General features: G+C 46.8%; 1 long non-coding RNA gene across 7 annotated transcripts in view; it reads right to left on the minus strand.

The window, feature by feature from the left end:
• Positions 1-19,786, minus strand: part of LOC141373631 (uncharacterized) — a 121,275-nt gene that overhangs the window by 13,016 nt on the left and 88,473 nt on the right. For 4 of the 7 annotated variants that reach the window (XR_012379887.1, XR_012379890.1, XR_012379885.1 and 1 more), the window contains exon 7: positions 16,751-16,816. This is a non-coding gene — a long non-coding RNA (uncharacterized lncRNA). Of the gene's footprint in view, positions 1-12,747; positions 13,242-16,750; positions 16,822-19,786 lie in introns of those variants that run through there. The other 3 variants (XR_012379888.1, XR_012379886.1, XR_012379889.1) reach the window with 2 other exon arrangements.

The following is a 19,786-nucleotide window of genomic DNA, read 5'->3' on the forward strand; positions in this document are numbered from 1 at the left end:
AAAATCTCTATTCTAGAAAAATGGGACAGCTTGGCATTCAAGTCATAGCATCTTAGGTCCGGAACACACATCCATGGCTGGCATAGCTCTGGTACACAGTAGGTGCTCAGTGTGTGCTAGTTCTTTTTTTTCCCCTTGCTCTTTCCTTATCTAATTGGTTTTCCCACAGAGGCCAGATGCCCCTAAGCCCGTGAACCCCTCAAAGCTTCAGTTTACTCCTCTGGAACAACAGAGATGATCCTGGTGCCTACCTCAAAGGGTGAAAGGCTAGCCTGTGCCTGCGCTCACATGAGCTCCTCCATGGTGGTGGTTTTTCTTGTTCCAGACTGAGGGCGCAACCTGTGCAACACTGTGAGGAAAAGCCTGGTTGGCCCCGGGAGAGGCACCACACCTCTGGGTTGTAGAGGCACCGGGTTCAATGTCAGGTGGCGGGAGAGGCAGCTGGTGAGGCAGGTGCAGGCTAGAAGCCAGAGCATAAGCATTCAGGGCACTGCTCTGAGCTAGGGGAGCTGCTAGGGCTTGAGAAGTGGAATGGAGCCAGATGGAGGGAAGGCCGGGGAGATCCTGAATGAGTTCTGTCCAGATGGGAATGGAGAGGGGACGGGGAAGTCACTAAGGACAGGGGAATTGGAGTTTCCCTGTGTGACCCTGTGCCTAGGAGGACAGCAAGGTGGCAGAGCGGAAGGGGTGCCGAGCTGTCAGCTGGTTGAGGGGCCGGATGCAATGAGCAAGTTTTTAGCAGCCCTGAGGCTGCTGCACCTTCAGATGTCACTGTTACTTTTGACTTTTCATCCCAGAAACTGAGAGCTGTTTCCCTGGCTTTCCCTCCCCTTCCCTGGGCACCCTTCCTCCCCCTCTGCCCCTCTGTCTCCTCTCCACTGCGCTCCCCCTTTCTTCTCTCCAACATGCTCCCCTTTTCTTCTCTCCTTCTCTTAATCATTCTTACCTTCTGTGCTACACAGCAAAATCAGAAGTGATCCCCTCCCCAACAAGAAATTTGCACCCACCATGGGGGCCTCTCAAAACGTCTTCCAGGTTTCCTCTCATTTCTGGGGTTTGCTGGTGGCCACAATGGTAAAGGGCAGTGTCAGGAGTGGAAAGGAAGGAGGGCAGCCAAGAAGGGGCACGAAGTTCTTGGTTTGTTCCAGGGATGCCCCCTGCTGTCCAGGCACCCTCTCCTCACCCCCACCCACCCCGTGACCATTTCTTCTAACATGGTTCAAGCAGAAGCCAACGGTTTACCTGGACAGTCCTGGTTCCTCCATCAGTAGAATCTCGTCAAAATACACAAAAGTAACCATTAATGCAAATAAAAATAGAGCAGAGCCATAAAGCCTAAACCCATAAGGAGAAGAGAAATAATAAAGATCAGAGCAGAAATCAATGAAATAGAAACCCAAAGAACAGTAGAACAGATCAACGAAACTAGGAGCTAGTTCTTTGAAAGAATTAACAAGATTGATAAACCTCTGGCCAAACTTACCAAAAAGAAAAGAGAAATGAGCCAAATAAATAAAATCATGAATGAAAGAGGAGAGGTCACAACCAACACCAAAGAAATACAAACAATTATAAGAACATATTATGAGCAACTCTATGCCAGCAAATTAGATAACCTGGAAGAAATGGATGCATTCCTAGAGATGTATCAGCTACCAAAACTGAACCAGGAAGAAATAGAAAACCTGAACAGACCTATAACCACTAAGGAAATTGAAGCAGTCATCAAAAATCTCCCAAGAAACAAAAGCCCAGGGCCAGATGGCTTCCCAGGGGAATTCTATCAAACATTTCAAGAAGAATTAATACCTATTCTCCTGAAACTGTTCCAAAAAATAGAAATGGAAGGAAAACTTCCAAACTCGTTTTATGAGGCCACCATTACCTTGATCCCCAAACTGGACAAAGACCCCATCAAAAAGGAGAATTACAGACCAATATCCTTGATGAATACGGATGCAAAAATTCTCAACAAAATACTAGCCAATAGGATCTAACAGTACATTCAAATGATTATTCACCAAGACCAAGTGGAATTTATCCCTGGGATGCAAGGTTGGTTCAACATCCGCAAATCAATCAACGTGATACAATACATGAATAAAAGAAAGAACAAGAACCATATGATCCTCTCAATAGATGCAGAAAAAGCATTGGACAAAGGACAGCATCCTTTCTTGATCAAAACTCTTCAGACTGTAGGGATAGAGGGTACATACCTCAATATCATAAAAGCCATCTATGAAAAACCTACAGCGAATATCATTCTCAATGGGGAAAAGCTGAGAGCTTTCCCCCTAAGGTCAGGAACGCGGCAGGGATGTCCACTATCACCACTGCTATTCAACACAGTATTAGAAGTCCTAGCCACAGCAATCAGACAACAAAAAGAAATCAAAGGCATCCAAATCGGCAAAGAAGAAGTCAAACTCTCACTCTTTGCAGATGATATGACACTTTATGTGGAAAACCCAAAAGACTCCACCCCAAAACTGCTAGAACTCATACAGAAATTCAGTAAAGTGACAGGATATAAAATCAATGCACAGAAATCGGGGGCATTCCTATACACCAAAAAGACAGAAGAAAGAGAAATTAAGGAGTCGATCCCGTTTACAATTGCACCCAAAACCATTAGATGCCTAGGAATAAATCTAACCAAAGAGGCAAAGGATTTGTACTCAGAAAACTATAAAATACTCATGAAAGAAATTGAGGAAGACACAAAGAAATGGAAAAACATTCCAGGCTCATGGATTGGAAGAACAAATATTATGAAGATGTCAATGCTACCTAGAGCAATCTACACATTCAATGCAATCCCTATCAAAATACCATCCATTTTTTTCAAAGAAATGGAACAAATAATCCTAAAATGTGTATGGAACCAGAAAAGACCCCGAATAGCCAGAGGAATGTTGAAAAAGAAAAGCAAAGCTGGTGGCATCACAATTCCGGACTTCAAGCTCTATTACAAAGCTGTAATCATCAAGACAATATGGTACTGGCACAAAAACAGACACATAGATCACTGGAACAGAATCGAGAGCCCAGAAATGGACCCTCAACTCTATGGGCAACTGATCTTCGACAAAGCTGGAAAGAATGTCCAATGGAAAAAAGACAGTCTCTTCAACAAATGGTGTTGGGAAAATTGGACAGCCACATGCAGAAGAATGAAACTGGACCGTTTCCTTCCACCACACACAAAAATAGACTCCAAATGGTTGAAAGACCTCAATGTGAGACAGGAGTCCCTCAAAATCCTAAAGGAGAACACAGGCAGCAACCTCTTCGACCTCAGCGCAGTAACTTCTTCCTAGAAACATCGCCAAAGGCAAGGGAAGCAAGGGCAAAAATGAACTATTGGGACTTCATCAAGATAAGAAAGCTTTTGCACAGCAAAAGAAACAATCCACAAAACCAAAAGACAACTGACAGAATGGGAGAACATATTTGCAAATGACATATCAGATAAAGGGCCAGTATCCAAAATCTATAAAGAACTTATCAAACTCAACACCCAAAGAACAAATGATCCAATCAAGAAATGGGCAGAAGACATGAACAGACATTTTTCCAGATAAGACATCCAAATGGCCAACAGACACATGAAAATTGCTCAACATCGCTCGGCATCAGGGAAATCCAAATCAAAACCTCAATGAGATACCACCTCACACCAGTCAGAATGGTTAAAATTAACATGTCAGGAAACGACAGATGTTGGCGGGGATGCGGAGAAAGGGGAACCCTCCTGCACTGTTGGTGGGAATGCAAGCTGGTGCAACCACTCTGGAAAACAGTATGGAGGTTCCCCCAAAAGTTGAAAATAGAGTTACCATATGATCCAGCAATTGCACTACTGGGTATTTACCCCAAAGATACAAATGTAGGGATCCGAAGGGGTATGTGCACCCCAATGTTTATAGCAGCAATGTCCACAATAGCCAAACTGTGGTAAGAGCCAAGATGTCCATCAACAGATGAATGGATAAAGAAGAGGTGGTGTATATATACAATGGAATATTATGCAGCCATCAAAATGAATGAAATCTTGCCATTTGCAATGACATGGACAGAACTGGAGGGTATTATGCTGAGCGAAATAAGTCAATCAGAGAAAGACATGTATCGTAAGACCTCATTGATATGAAGAATTCTTAATCTCAGGAACAAACTGAGTGTTGCTGGACTGGTGGGGGTGGGAGCAATGGGGTGGCTGGGTGATAGACATTGGGGAGGGTTGGTGCTATGGTGAGCTCTGTGAATTGTGCAAGACTGTTGAATCACAGATCTGTACTTCTGAAACAAATAATGCAACATATGTTAAAAAAGAAAAAGAAGAAGATGGCAGGAGGGGAAGAATGAATGGGAGTAAGTCGGAGGGGGAGATGAACCATGAGAGACGTTGGACTCTGAAGAAGAAACTGAGGGTTCTAGAGGGGAGGAGGGTAAGGGGATGGGTCGGCCTGGTGCTGGGTATTAAAGAGGGCACGTTCTGCGTGGAGCACTGGGTGTTATGCACAAACAATGAATCATGGAACACTACATCAAAAACTAATGGTGTAATATATGGTGATTAACATAACAATAAAAAATTTTTTAAAAAAGCCATTCAACAGAAAGCATCGAGATTTAGCATGAATAAATGCTTACCACAATGTTGCAAAAGCTACCAGGGCCTCTAGCTATAATATTTTATTCAGTTCCACACGTCTGAAAGTTTTTCTTTTTCCCAGAGTGTTGCTGGAGTGGGGGTGGGGTGGGAGGGATGGGGTGGCTGGGTGATAGACATTGGGGAGGGTATGTGCTATGGTGAGCGCTGTGAATTGTGTAAGACTGTTGAATCACAGATCTGTACCTCTGAAACAAATAGTACATTATATGTTTAAAAAAGAAGAAGAAGAAGAAGATAGCAGGAAGGGAAAAATGAAGGGGAGGAAATCGGAGGGGGAGACGAACCATGAGAGACGATGGACTCTGAGAAACAAACTGAGGGTTCTAGAGGGGAGGGGGGTGGGGGATGGGTTAGCCTGGTGATGGGTATTAAAGAGGGCATGTTCTGCATGGAGCACTGGGTGTTATACGCAAACAATGAATCATGGAACACTACATCAAAAACTAATGATGTAATGTATGGTGATTAACATAACATAATAAAAAAAATCGAAAAAAAATAGAGTAGAGCCAAGCCTTGAAGCTTATCCTCTTACACAGTACAAGCTGCTATGGTGCATACATTTTTCCAAATTTAAAAACCTAGTTCCTGATGCCGTAAGATTCAGGGAGACAATATCGCACAAACCCTTAAGTTCACGGACACTTCCATTCCAAGAACTTCTTACTTATGACATGTCTTTCCATAGGAAGACTTCTAGTTCATATTTTCAAAAGTTTATTGGCAAGATGTCTAAAACTCCAGAACTTAAGGGTCCACTATTTTCCTTAAGATATCCATATGGAAATGGTATCAGCTAGGAAATAAGATTTTTGAGAAATTGGAAATTAATTTATATTTAATCTGGGGAATACTTTCCAGAGGGAAAACACAATCCTAAAGGTAAAACTCTGAGGCTTTTGGTGTAGGTGTGTGTGTGTGTTCATTTCTCCAAGAACTGTGGAGTTCCGCACAGATTGTAACCAGCTATTCCTCACCCCCATCTAGGAAGAGTGAGAAGCTAGTGGCTTGAACTGGAGTGAGAAGAATTTAAGTTCAATAGGAAGAAAGGAGGTCCTGACAATGAGGATTGTTAGGACATTAGCAGAGGTTGCCAAAGAGAGCTGTACCATCCTTCCCTGGAGGGCCTTACCATTTCTGTAGGTTCTCATCTCTGTGGGCGGGCTTAGGCTTGCCAATCCCCCCAAAAGCACCAGCTTAAGAGGAAAGCAATGAGACAACCCTCCAAGTCCCCCCATCCCACACATCTTCTCCAGGACCACCTCAACGTCAAGTCAATTCCCATGCTCTTATTAAGAAAGGCCACAGCGTCCATTTGAGCAGTGACCCCCACAGTTAGCCATAGACTGAGCGTCTGTCACACAGAGGGCCAAAGCCCCGAGTGTTGTTCACCCTAACCACGTCAATGAGCTTCACCTGACAAAGCCATGGCTCAAATCCCTCAGTAGCATGTCCTCAGGGAGAAAGCCCAACAGACCCATCATGGTCTTCAAGCCCAGAAAAGGAGGAGTAGAGGGTGCTCCTGGCTCGCGATGCAACAGCCTCTCAAAATCTAACTACAGACAAGGCCAATCCAGCAACCTGGACCTCACAAGTGAGCGTCACCACCAACTTTCTTTTTGAACGCTTTTCAGATTTCCTCCCAGTCGCCTCTGAGTGAACTGAGCACCACACACACAGTGAGGACAAGACCTGGCTGTCTTTCTTCATCTGTGATTTTCCTTTGAATTTCATTTGATACTATCAGGTCTGGATCATTAACCTAAAGTTGTCAGAAATGGTAGAAGGTGGCAAGGGTTTGTTCTCCAATATTTTTCGGGATATAATCTTAGAGCTAAGATTGTATCTGGAAGAGATACAGATGAAGGAGGGTGAAGAAGCCTGTTGCTGCCCTCTTGGGGATGGAACCAAGGAAAAAGCTGGTCTGGGTTGGCTGCTTCGTATTGACCATCAGGGTCCCCACCACTGGGGCCTTCCAGTCCCATGAAGCCCAAGACCATGCAATGACAAAGAACCTTCTCCCATTGGCAGGAGGCACAAGACACACGTCCATGCTGGGAGGAGGGAGCAGCCCTCCCAAAACCCCTTAACCCACGGACAGAGGCAGACCTTTGTTTCTGGAATGCACATACAGCCTACCAACTTCCTCAAGAGCCTGGTGGCCATTTGAAGGGACCTTTCTTCACAGGTAGTTCTTTTTACTACTGTGCTTTTAACATGAAATATAACTCGGGGCGGGGGCAGAAACGTGTATGGTCTGCATAGATTTATGAATTACATATATAAATACACATGTATAGAATACTTTTCAGCATCTACACGTATGCCCAAACTTCAAACACTCCTTTACTATTGCCCTCTTCATGAAAGACTTGCTGGGAAGGGATGGAAGGCCAGGGGAGGGGAATCTTGGCCAAGAGCAGCATTAAATGCAGAATCTGAAAATGTTCATGTTTTAAACACATTTTTGTGCACTAAGAACTAGTGAAGAGGGAGGGTAGACAGGGGGATTTTAGAGAAGAATGATCTCTCTCTCCATAAATATTAAAGAATAAACAAAGCAGAGGTAAGCACCAAAGCCCAACCCCAGAGCAGGAACACCAAACAGAGATCCATGGTTGACTTCTAGTTGCTAGAGAAGTGGAGATAGAGGGGACCTAATATTTGGCTGAGGATTTAGAAGCATTCCAAGAAGTACGAACAGCACAGGGAAGGAGGACTAACAACATGACTTCCAGGTGGGATTTCCTTCTCCACTAACGACTTATCAAAGAGTGAAAAGGGAACGTCATGCTAGACCCTTCCTTAAGGATGTGTGTGGATAGGAGAGAAGTGTGTGTCTCTTTGACTCATTACTGGGGCACTAGCTGGATGCACATGACCTCAGATGTCACAGCTCTAGGGTGAGCTTCTGTCTAGAGCTCATCCTGGGCCCCAGGCTGCCAGGGTCGGCCACAGCTGGAGGACCAGCTCACCCCCGAAGGAGTGAGTGTGCATTCAAAAGGACCCCACAACCTGAACTAAGGGTTTTGTACCTGAAATTATTAGATGAAGTGTTGTCTTGTTAAAGCTTGAGGACTGTAAGCTGCTTGTCACTGTTTTAGAGGAAAGATAAGATATTCCAGGTGCGTGGAGTATACCACTTGAATGCAAGAAGAGGGCTCATTTGATTTACAAATAGCCCATGAATTTAGCACTAGCCTCGCCCTCTACCCAGTACCTCTTCCTTGAGCTACTCCCAAACTCCTATTCCTCCGCTGAAGTGCCCAAAAAGAGCAGAAAATAAAATCATTGAAAATCAAGAACTATGGAAGAGGCAATAGGCTATAATATAATGGATTCTGTTCTCAGAATCCAAAGATTGGGGTTCAAAAACCATCTCCAGGGGCGCCTGGGTGGTTCAGTCGGTTGAGCGTCGGACTGTTGATTTCGCCTCAGGTCATGATCTCTGGATGGTGAGATGGAGCCCTGTGTCGGGCTCTCTGCTGGGTCTGAAGCCTTACCGATCATACAGACAGTGGATTAACACATATTTTGTGTATTATATGTATTATATACTGCATTCTAACAATAATATTTTTCCTTAATTTTTTTTTTTTTTGGTATTTCTAGGCTACGCGGTTGGTTGGCCAGTTTTTTCAAATTGCTGCGGATCTCCACAAAATGTCCAATACATTTATTGAAAAAAAAGTCCACATGTCAGTTCAATTTCATGTTATTCAAGCGTCCCCTGTACTCCCTGCCCTCACAGGACTTCGCGGTGGGGCTTAGATGAGGTGAAGCACTTGACAGCCCCCTCCCAGGCCCTGTCCCTATACACAGTGCTCCGTGAATGTTTATGGCAAAGTGCTGGAGACCCATCTGCTAAAGCCATACATACTCCTTACCGAAATCAGCGGATTTGACCCCTAAATAGTCTGCACCAGCCTGTAGAAGAGAAGGCAATATCCTCATCTCTTCTTGGAGGCCACACTCTTTGCATTTTCCCTGGGGAACATGTTGTTTGTGGGAGAACCTGGAGCTGCTCCCCTGAAAACAGCTCCCCGGGGCCTCTGAAGCCAAGGCCGAGGGAAGTGCTACCAGAAGGCAGAGCAGCTGTGGCTTCAAAGTGGGAGGATGAGCCCCTTGTTCTCAACTGACAACCTGCTGCCTGCCTGGAATTTCTCTAGCAAGAGATCAAACCCCTCAGGCCACAGTTGGAGGAAAAGATGAGAACACCATACTCCTCTCCTAACCTAGAGTGCAGAGAGGACAGACCCCATCTGGTTGGAGCATCCCGGTGACCTGTGCCCGAGACAGAGCCTCGCACAAAGTGCTCCTTGGGTGTTGATGAATGTGTGCAGGCACTGAGGACTGAGTCTGGTGGCACCTGGAAGTCCCAGGCACAGAGGGAAGAAACAGGTGCTTGGGGGGGCTGCATGGAGCCTGCGGATGCCACTGTGCCCACACAGACCCGAAGTCGGAATGGCCGATGGAGCACCTGTAGCTGAGCTCTCCATCCCCTGACTCGGCTCAGCCCCACATCACGCAGTGTTCGTCTTCTGCTCCGCAGACAGCCGCCTGCTCGCACCCTCCGGAGCCTCGCTCCGATCTGGGCACACAGCTCTGCAACAAGTGCCACGGAGTGAAAGCGAGAACATGTCAGCCTTGAGGAGCTGGGAATGCTCGAACAGGCAGACGGGAAGCACCTCAACAGTGACTTTCTGGATGGGGGGTAAGCCAAGTGCCTCAGGCACACCTGTGCACCATCAGGGGGCAGCTCCTCTTCTGGATGAGGGGGTGGCACCCCTCCCCACACCCTGTGCACTCAGCGTCCTCCCCAGCGCAATCTCAGTCAGTGTCGTGGCCCTCATCTGTGTGTCTCTGTCTCTCTCATCCCCCCTCCGGGTCCCTCCCCTTTCCCCATCCCTGTCTCTCTCCTCAGTCCCTCCCTCCTATTTGACTTTCCAAGTGTGTCCCTGGTCTGGTCCTCCCCCTGCCCCTGGAGATGGGCCTTCACAATGCCTTGTCCAGTTTGCCTCTGCACCCTCCAGACTGGTCTTTTGGCCACAGCTCAGCGCCCTCCACCCTTCTGTCTCCTAACTCATATACCGAAACCTCTCCAAAGTTTTCCTCCTGAAACACAAACCTAACAGCATCTTCCCCCCCATTGCGAACTCACCCATGAGGGCCCCCACCGGCTCTGGGGGCTGCTGCTCCAAGCCTGGCTCCCCCGCCCCCCGCCCCAGGTTACAGGGTGCTGACTCTGTTTGAGCGCTCACAACCGCCAGGGGCCCACGAAGCTCTTTCCATTAAACTCCCCCACTGAAGCCTCAGCACATGGGCACTGCCATCTCTGTCTTGGGAGGGAGGAAGCCAAGATCTGGAGGTCTCCATCACGTGTAGCTGGGGAGCCGCAGAGCAGGAGTCTCGGCTAGATGGGCCGTCCCACTGGCACTGCCTTCCCCACCTGTACCCAGCAATCGGGGTCACTTAGAAGGTTTAAGTCCCTCACGGCCCACCCCAGAGCCAAGGGGAAGGGGTTTCTCAAGGCTTCCCCATAACTGAAGCAAGCATCACTAGGGAGCTTTCTTGCGAATCACTGTCCTTCTTACAAGACTGGATACCCTGAAGCTAAAGATCATTTCGTGTGCCCAGTTCTAAGCGAGACCTATCGCTCACGGAGGCTTAACTGAATCAAGTAGCAGTCCGATCAATGGAATGAGTGGCTTAATGAATGTCATGCTTTCACGTGGTCACATTTCTCTGTCTCTTCCGTAAAAAACTCAATTTATTTGCCTGGCCATGTCAGAAATTTCGGAAGTGAGTTTACTGCTTATGGAATATTATCAGAAAGAGTCTAAATTCCCATCATTTACGGATAGGATCACCGTTACAATAGAAGAGTGTGTTTTTATCATTGTTGTTGGCCAGTGTTGTTTCCTGTGGGATGTCACCATGCTTGAATTTTAAGCAGATGGGTATGGGCTCCATTCATAATTTCCCTGATTTAGGAAAAATCATTTTCACAGGCGGGGACAGTACACCTGCCGACTGCCAGGGCCCAGCAGCAGCTTTGGTCCTGGCACAGGTGAAAGTGATTTTACTTCACCGGTGATGTCTCCACAAGCTGCCTGTGCACTTGGTCCCGGTGACAACGGGGCAGAGGATGAAGCCGGGGCTCACCCTTCTTGGGGCGGGGGGACACTGAGATTCCTGGGCATCGTACCAACTCAGCCATATGTCACCACAGAAAGTAACTGCTTTTTCCATATATGATCATAACTAATGTTGCAAAGCCTGTTTTGCCTGGATCCTTTTACAGGACCTATGCAAAATATGCTGTGAGCTTTCACTCCAGATTTCTTCCTTAGGATGAATGGCTCTGCACACACACACGGGAACAAGCTCTTATTCTGTTCATCAGGAGTGATAATTATTCCATAGGCTAATTCCCCGAGTGTTAGTTGCATGGGGTGAGGTTCTGGCTCATAAACAGCAGCTGATGGAAACGGGGATCCTAATGGCCAAATACATCCTAATGTTCTCCTTTTAATTCTTTCATTTTTTTTCCTGTCTTTACCTTTTAGAAAATGTTAATGTATTCCTGATGAATTCAGTGTGAAAAAAAATATGTTTATCAGCTTGGGTTTAAAATTTTTATTCATAATAAGAATATAGTAGCACCGCCAACACTTCCCAAAGTCAATCCTGGAAACTCTGGCAGCGTCTCAGGGCATCCTAAGCGAGATGACCGCACAGAAGAGTTACAAGTCAGGAATTCGGATGCCAACACGAGACGCCAGGGTCTCTGAATCAGGTATGGGCGCTTTGTTCTTGCCAGGCGTGGTGTCGAGGAAAGCATGCTCTGGTGGCAGATAACCCTGCAAGATGTCATTCGGTAACTGTGGAAGTTGTGCCTTTAGCCAGGGCCAAATAGATGATAAGGTTGTCGCTGTTAACAGGTGCTAGCTATTTGGAGCAAACCCCACTTCCGCTTGCGAAATCCAGCCACTGAATTTCCCGATCACATTTCCCCGCGTCTATCAGTGGCAGTGAGGGAAGGCGAGCTCCGTGGCCCTTCCCCGCTCAGCCTCCGATCCTCGGTGCCTGAATATCCACCAGGCCCTCGGTGTCCTCCGACGGCTGAGCCCCAGCCACCTGCGAGCGGATGTCGCCCCCCTACACCCCCAGCCCGGCTGGCACGGTGTCTGACACGGAGCCCACCTCCGCAGCTGAACTGCTCTCCCCTACGTGACTGCACGCAGAAGCCGGCGGCTTCCACGGCTGCATCCAGAGCCACAGCTGGGTTCTTTAGTTTGTTGTGAAAAGAATTCCAGCATGACACAGCTCCTCTCAGTACAAAGAAGTGCTGGAGCACTGGGGGGAGGGCGGGGGGGGGCGGAGAATGCCCCTGAAAACAGCCGGGCCCCCAGTCTGCTCCTCTCCACGGTAAACAGACCGTGCGGGCACTACCGGGCCGCGACGCATGTCCTGGCCGCCGGGGCGCCTCGAACGCCTCCTGGGCGTCTGGAGCAAACAGTGCCACTCGCTCTGTGGTCAGATCGGGGACAGCCAGTCCTCCCGTTGTTTGATTTCTAAACTTGCCTCCACCTCCCCGAGGCCTCTGAGAGCTCAGGGCTTGCAAATCAACACAACATTTAATTAACTGCACATTAAAGTTTCCATCTTTCAAGGAAGGGAATTAGGGACAGTTCCCTTTCTGAAGCAGTCATTAATGAAAATATAAATTCTAAAGCCTCCCGAGTTCCGGGTGGTCCCCCCCGACTAGACATGGTTGCCCGCCCGGGACTCTCTGGGTTGGGCCAGTTCCTTTCCATAAGCTGCAGGTCCAGGGTCCCCTTCCAGGCAAACACTGTTAACCCTCCGAGCTCCAGTCTTGGTTTTGCCACACCCCAGAGCCCTCTGAATTATAGAGTTTTCAGGAAATACTCAAAAATGTTGCTATTGATACTGAGTTGTGAGCGCTTTCTTATTAAAATGAAAGATGTGGAGAAAGCACTGTTAAGAGAGAGGCAAGAGACATGAATAATAATAATTAAATACTGTCTGCCGTCCACGGAATGGATGGAAGCTACTGTCACTCCCTGAGAACGACAGAGGCACACGGACCACCAGAGAGGAGGAAAATAGCACAGTCCGCTTGACTTTAGGGAGATGGGCAGACAGACTAGAAGATACCTAGGGCAACTCCCCCCAAACAGGCTGGATCTCCGTGACACCAAAATTACCTGACGGTTCAGGCTAAGACCACACACACATACCCCAGCCCCGACACACACACACAGACCAGAGGTCACAAACCACAGTGAGTGAGAAGTGCATTATTCAGGAGTCGGGGATGCTGGCCCCGCTTCTACCACGAACCCAGTCCCACAAGCCCACTCTGCTTCTCTGCTTACCCTTCTCCTCAGCTGAAGAACAATGCAACTCACACCATGGCCAAATCACCAGCAGCGCTATTAGAATGCATCGCCGTGTCTGTCTAAAAAAGGCTTGTCTGGCAATGCCCGGTTTTGTTATTTCTCAGTATCTGTGTCTCCTCCCGATATTAAGAAGTCTGAGAAAAAAAGCAGTGGATCTTATTTAATTTTCTACTACACATTCTGCTTATTTATTTAGTTTATGCTCATCCGTCATTTCTACGGGACGCCAGGGACCGTGCTAGCGTCAGGATATAGATGCTGGCCTTGCCCTTCTGGAGGAGGCAAACAAATAACTAAACAGGTAAACGAACTAATTATAAATTATAATTAGCGTTAGGCAGGGAAAATCATCAGCGCCTAAGATAGCAAATGATGGAGAAGAGCAACTTCAAAGTGGGCGTGTGAGGACGGCTTCTGTGGAGGGGACGTTCAAGGTGAGTCGCAGAAGGAAGGCAAGGAGCTAGCTCTGCAACCAGCGGTCCTGGCACATGGCAGACACACAACTGGGGCTTCTTGATTTGCTGAGCAGTGTTTATAAAGTAGATCTCATAAATTCAAACTGGTAAGAAAATCTAATCAAAATATACTTCGGATAGACAAAAGCAACCGGGAAGTGAGTTCTTCACTTTCCAGGACGAGGTAGAGCGTGGTGTGGACAAGGGGCTCCTTTTCCTTCATGGGCTCACCGAAGCCGGCGAAACACTCTCTGGGCTCTGCGCTTGCTTACCCTCTGCCTCGTCCTCTGATTCTTACTTCAGATCTCTACTCAGCGCTGGTACAGTGACCCATACACCAGAGGATGCTAGGTTCTCATCCACCATTCCTTTCAACTCGTCATTTCTCTCTGGTCTTTGGATTTCCTCACCAGTGTGGCATCACGCAGAAGACGGCATCTCAATTCCTTACATTTTGTTCCCTGAAGTCGCCTGTGCCATCACCCCCTATCACGAGAAGGCAAGGGAGGTGGACGCGGTCATCAGACCCCACAGCGGGTCACTCAAGTGCGCCCATCTTGTGATGGAGGAGTGAACTGGACTCTTGCAGACTGCTCGGCCACTTGGCTCTCCCAGTGCCCATCACCAAGCCCCCGCTCTTCTCCCCCTGCTTCATGGTTGTGGGGCTGGGACACATTCTCCTGCTCCCTTTCGTCTCTGTCCAAAGGTGAACTTAGGTGGAGACTGAGAGATAAGAACTATCTTGTGAGGTAGATTTTCCTGACCAGACTCTTGACAGACACACTCACCCTGGGGGTAAGTGCTTCTCCTATTACTTAACCAATAATTACTGCCCATGTGCCCAGGGCCCTGTAATGTGCACCCAGAGGCGGAGGACGGGAGACGAAAACATCTGTATCTCTGTTACCTGATGTGCACAAGCAAGATCGGGAGGCAAGATGCACCTAGCCACCCCTTGAAATTGTCTGACGTCATTGACTGCCTTCCTCCCCTCTTTCCTCCTTTCTGCCCTTCACCATTTGGGGGGGAGTAGCCCTGTATTACCCCCTTTGGGCCACACCTATGATGACAAACCCAGTCCTGACTCTCCAAATCCCAGTTGAGTGGGGATCCCTGAACAGATAGTGCCGCGACAGGGACAGAGGGGTCACTACTGTGAAACAGAGGTGGGCCGTGGTATAGAGGGAACACAGTCCATGGCCCCATTACTAACCCAATGGAGGGGGAAGATGGAAGGCTTCTTAGAAGAGCAAAACCCAGAGTCAACTTTTAAATAGGACTGGTGCTTGGGAAACAAAGGAAAGCTCAGGAGATGCTACATCAAGAAGCACATTACTGAGGGTATAGTCCTTTTTGCAGGTCGGTGGATCGGTGAAATGGATTCTGATGAGTGAGCCAAGACCAAGGAAGGCCCTCACCTCCACCCTGAGAGTCTAATCAGCAGGTCTGTGTTATGGATCCAGAATCCACTTGTTTTTCTCACTTCTCTAATAGGGTATGTAGGAGGCGTCAGATTATTTCAATCTTGTAACAGTTCTTCAAGAATCAGGGAACTGCTCCACCCCATCAAAACCATTAGCAGGGATCAGCCACTCCAATGAGTATGGCACCTCTAGGTCATTCAGACCCAGGAATGGAACCCCAATGGTCAGCCAAATGCTTTCTGCTACAAAACTTTGATGGACGATACTTCCTTAGCCTGGGCCAACATTTAATTTGTGTTGTGATGGAACACTTTTCAATTGTCAATGACAAAAGGCAATATTTCCAATATTCCTTGAGAATAGGCTTCAAAGGTTTCAGCTCTTCTTTAAAAAGCTCTTCAGCTTTATTTTGACGTGGCAGAAAAGTTTTGCACGCATCCTCGCATCCACTGTTGTGACAGCTGCATTTAATGAGTGCAAAATGATCAGAAAAACATCCTTTGCTGTGGGTTGCCAGTTGGTGACAGGGGAGAGGTGATGCTGTAATCAGAGCAGGGAAGTCACGCACACATCTGCTGAGGCAAAATTTCTGCCTGTCTGGTCTACACCACGCAGCTCAGTGCATGGCCTCGAAGCCAGATAAGACTTGTGGACCCACATCCAACAGACGCCTTCTCCAAACGGCAGGGTAAGACTCCATTGGGCCACATCAGGCCATTGTTGCTGGGGTTTCATTCAGGTATCTTTCTAAATCCTCCCCATTTTTATCTTACTGAAAGATCTTTCTGGCTAATCTAACATATTTATAATTAACAAACTCATGAGGGGGAGGAAAAGGCAAACTTCAAGTAATTCATGTGCAAAGGCCCAAATCAGAAAATGAAGGTCTTCCTTTCAATATGGATAGTCATAGTAGATTAAATTATCGCTCAACAAATACTCACTTCCCCACCCCTGCCCCACAACACACTCACACCTGACCTTCACGGGAAGAATTTACTGTCTTACCCCACCGGTGTTGAGCTTGACAATAGGACTTCCTTTGGCCAATGAAAGATGGGCAGACATGACCCAACGCCTATTTGGAGCCTAGGCTGTAAGGCATTGCACGTTTACACTCACTCCCCTGAGAGCCTCCATTTCACCTTGAAAAGATCATGAGCCAGATAAGTGTCAGATGACCCTTGCAGAATGAGAGTCAGATGAAACAGAATGGAACTGAACTGCAGCATGAAGGAGTTGTTCCAACTGGCCCACGCACCTGCAGAGTCCACCCACAGGAGAGTCGCCTACCTGAACCCAGCCTCGATCAGCCAAGCCACAGCTGACCTGCAGCCCAGGAAGCATGAGCGTAAATGGTGGTTAATTTCAGTCATTGAGATTTGGAGCTGTTTGTTATTCAGCATCATTGTGTTGTTTTGGAAGCTTTTCAGAGAGATCACCAACAATGTATGCCTGATTGTGGGCTAGAAAAAATATTCCAGCTGTGCTAGATCCTGATAGCTCCACTGACATGGTGTAAGGGAAAGCAGATGGAGCAAATACCCAAGCCAATCAATCCTATTTATGCAAGGCACGATGAATAACAACGCCACGCTTAACTGCGTTTTTTACCTTTTGGTTCCGTGTTGGGGTCATGGAGTTGTACTTACTATTAAAGGAGGTACAACTTCAGTAGGGTTTCCAAAGGTTTCCCTTAGCCCCGACATTCTTTAATGGTTGCTACCTTCTCACACCTTATAGGGGAAAATTAAAAGTACCTACCTGTGTCGACGTCTTCGTCTGGAGTCCCTGTTTCATTTCCCCACGGCTCCATTTCCAATCTTCTCTCTTCCCTCAGTCATGGAAAGATAGCAAAAATAAACCATCACACTGAACCACTATGACAATTTACTCTTGAGGGGAGAATCCTGTGGGTGTCTAAAAGCTTACTGTAAGTTATATTTGCTTAATTTATGCTTCTACTGACAAATAATTAGGGCAGCAATTAATTTCAAAATGCAAATGTGCAATGGGTCTCACTGTTTTGTTTTGTTTTGTTTTAAATATTCTTTGTCCTCAGTTCTACTTGTGTTAGAGTCTTAATGGATTTAGTTTAGCAAAGGAATGAAATTATTTTTTCTAATGCTTTATTTACTTGATTGAATCGGACTTTTTATCAAATATTGACTACAAATGTTTGTTCAAGATCATATGCTGTAGAATTTAATAGAAATAAAAACCTGTGGTGCAGACCATCATTTTTTACGTGTCTTGTGTGTAATCTATCTGAATGATGAATCAATGACAGGCAGGAGATGTTTATAGCAATCTGCCTCTCTATATGGACCAGCTGCTGTTTCCTGGTAAGAGGAAAATTTTCTTATTATCACTGAAAAGGTCACAAAGATATTCTTTGAGAAGAGAAAACTTTCCACTTGTAAACACGAGGAGAATTAGCTTTTATTCCTTTTACATCCTGCAGTGCTGGGAAGATTGGGAACATAGATAAAGGTCCACTGAATGCTCCTCTCCTCTGCTCATTTATTTCATATCTCCTGATGCCTCATGTACGCGAAGGCACCTCTCCCTTCTAGATTCACCAGCACCTGCTCTGGCTCACAGCGTGCTGGCAAAGTCAGACATGAAAAAACCTCTGTATATTTTGTCATCATACTCCCTAGTGTCATTTTATATTCCTATTTATAATCTTTCTCCTCAACTAGAATGTGAGCCCCATGAGGGCAGGAACTGGGTCTATATCCTCACCATCCGAGCAGGTGCTACCGCAAGGGAGACCCTCCATAAATATCTGGAGGTGTTGAAAGAAGAAAAATGATATTGTAGAACCATGAAGAGGATGACATGGGAGGTCAAAGGAGAGACGCCCTTCTCAGCATAGAATGTGGTGGAAAGTAGATTGCTCAGAAAGGTACTGACGAAGAGGTGAGGATGGAAGCAGGGGGTCTCCAAGAGCAGATATGCAGGAGGTTGCCCAACGAGCGATGTTAGGAGCACACAGCAGGTGTAAAGCCATGGAGGAAGAAGTGATCTGGGCAGGTTTGGGAATACCAGGGTTTTTCCCTGGAGCACGGAATCCCCTGGGGAATGGCAGGAACTATGGCGAGACAGGTAGGGAGACCCCCAGAGACATCATCTTATACCAGGATGAGGAGCTTCATCTTTCTCTGTAATCAGTGTTGACTGCTGATTGATTGAAACTTCTAGATGCCAAATTACTAATTAGTGTGAACAGGGAAGAAACAGAGTTGTCCACTTTGAGCAGAAAGCTGAGCCCTCTCTGATGCCGAATCTGAATGCTTCTCCACTGATATGTGACTTGGCTTGAGGGTACAGCCAAGGCCTAATCAACTAACTCGAAACGAGTACTTGGTCAGGGACCACATGAGGCAGATGTAGCGTGATTTTTCTGCCGTTATCTAAATATTTAAAGGGAAACCAGCATTTTGGTTTGAATGACAATGCTCTATGTGCTTCTGGTACACATTCAAGGTAAATTTTAAAACAAGGACCTTTAAGACTGAACATTATTCATGTAAAAAAGGTCTTTTTTAGAACAATATCAAAGTTATTTGCCTCTCTTTTCACCCATGTAAGAAAATATCTCATCTACCATAAACTAATGAAAGACCATCACACAGGCCGGTTTTCTGGATTGCTCTCTTTTGTTTCAATGGACTTTTCTGGTTTATTGGGGAGAAACTCCATTAAATGGAGCCCGTATGCAGACACAATCACTTGCCTTCTGCCTGCCTCAGGTTGAGGTCGTCAGTAAGTGGTAGCAGAGGCCACTTCTAATCTAATTGTGAATTCCTCTCAAGTATACAGACTTCAGCCCAGGGATGACAAGGATTTTTGAACTTCAAAAAAAAGGGGGGGGCGGGGAGGAATCACAATAAATATTTCATTGTCTAGTCAACCCAATTTGCTAAGCCTGATTATCTCGTTCAGCCCCCAGAGATTGCTACAGGAAGCCTCCCCAGATGTTCTCCTTCCAGCCAAAATTACCACTGGATGTCAGGAAGGTGGCCCAGCAACAGCATTCTGGAAGCCCAGCTGTCGAGGAAGAGAGAGAAGAGGGAAGGTCTCACCCACTGCGGGAGAAGCCGGCACGTCACTGGCCACCCTGCCAGGCCACTTAACCGGTTCCTCAACTGGGCTAATTGACCAATGATTGACCAAGCCTTTCTGCCCGGGTTTATACTCTGTGGCAAATTGCCATGGTCAGAGAACACGTGCATGGAGAGTTCCTGAAGCAGCGGGGAGCTAATTACCCCCACTTCCCTAAGTCAACAGAAATCCTGAAAAGATGATGTGGAGCAAACAAATATTGGGCAAGAGCCTGACAAGCCCTCCGGGGGTCCTTTCTGGGGACCCCACACTCCCACTTCTCTTTCCGAGCAATACAGCCCCGTGGTTTTCTGTAACCATGGGGCGCCGCATGCTATTGTTATTTCTTGTCAGCATAACTTTCTAAATTCATTTTACTGATTATGTTTCAGGTACTGGCACCTGTAGTAGGACTATATTTAGGACTTGAGTTTGTCCTTCTACCTAGCACACTTAAACCCCCTCAGTTCCTTGGACGTGATCACGGCGGCTGCACCCACACCTAATCTGTCTCCAGAAAAGAGCTTGGATGTAACAGGGAATAAGACAGAAACTAAGACCCTTACGAGAGATTATCTTGCCACAAACTAGCCCCTTGGAGCCGGACCAGTCAAGCAAAGATTCCTGAAGGAGCTATTCCAGAAGAATTCCTGCTTATGGCTTGCGGAAGCTACAAAGCCAAGATTTTAA

This window comes from Callorhinus ursinus, unplaced genomic scaffold, assembly GCF_003265705.2.
Source record: "Callorhinus ursinus isolate GAN/ISIS: 27379988/994484 unplaced genomic scaffold, GSC_fseal_2.0 scaffold10, whole genome shotgun sequence".
Lineage (NCBI taxonomy): Eukaryota > Metazoa > Chordata > Mammalia > Carnivora > Otariidae > Callorhinus > Callorhinus ursinus.